Genomic DNA, 1,332 nt, shown 5'->3' on the forward strand with positions numbered 1-1,332 from the left:
AGGGAAACGAAACGAAAGGAACGTATTGACTTATGGTTCAACATGAAAAACTTCTGAAATAGTGTTTAACAGTTTCGAACCAACTTGAGCCATCTACCTGATAAGGTATAAATCAAGGCAGAACCTTTTATATCTTCAGCATTTGACAATATAAATATGTGGGTAACGTTTTTCAGTTGAAGTATTTATGGTACTTTTAAAACACGTCCTTAATGTAACATTGTCATGCAATATTAAGTGCTGTGCCTGAGAATGTTGCCGAGAATAAAATGGTTTTTGATTATCATGTTATATACATTACCATGCATGGCAAATTAGCCGAAAGTGATGGAGATTTTTACCAGTTTAGTGATATTGGAATTAATTAGGAAAAATCTCTGTCTCATGTACTGGAATGAGTACTGATGCTAACCTGGATACAGCTGATCACCAGCCACAGTCTTTAACGCCGCCATAACAAAAATAAACCAAAGAGCAACTGCTGCTGCCACGATCCTCTGCATTTGCATACTGGTTTCTGCAAAATTTAAAATGAACATGATACACTAAAAGGGTTAATGTTTTCACTACGAGGACTTTTATTATTATTACTAGTAGTAGTAGTAGTAGTAGTAGTAGTATTTACCCATGTTAGGTACCTCCAGCTACCTCCGTATAGCTCTGTGGAAACCCTTCAAAATGATACGGGTTAGATTCTTCCTTCAGTAACTTTTTAACAATAAGTATCAGAAAATAGCTGGAGCCAACTGAAAAGATGGCCACTGCCTGAATGAACTGCTGCAAATACTTATGAACGGAAATATTCGCTTAATCATCCATCCATTTACAGCGCTTCAAAAATCATATGAACGTTGAAAACCTATGATAATCTACTTTGCATTCTATATACGTATTAAACATTATGTAGGAAGAAAATATAAACTGAGATTCGGCGAAACCTTTCTCTGCATAGAAAATTAAGCAAGAGAAAGCCAGTTTTAAAATCGTTCAGAGCAAGTCCTAGAAATACTGAGCTGATTAGTTACCTGTTCATAGGGAGTGGGAACGGCAGATTGAAGACAATTGCAGATTTCAATATATATATATATATATATATATATATATATATATATATATATATATATATATATATATATATATATATATGTATGTATGTATGTATTTATGTGAGAGACATCTTCGGACTCATCCACATCATTTGGCAGTTCATAGTATGTGTACGTTTCCCAGATCCGAAACACACACACACACACACACACACACACACACACACACACACACACACACACACACACACACACACACACAATATCCTCTCTACACCCTTTCTCA

This window comes from Coenobita brevimanus, chromosome 40, assembly GCF_032717465.1.
Source record: "Coenobita brevimanus isolate Jiangsu-jjx chromosome 40, ASM3271746v2, whole genome shotgun sequence".
Classification (NCBI taxonomy): Eukaryota; Metazoa; Arthropoda; class Malacostraca; order Decapoda; family Coenobitidae; genus Coenobita; species Coenobita brevimanus.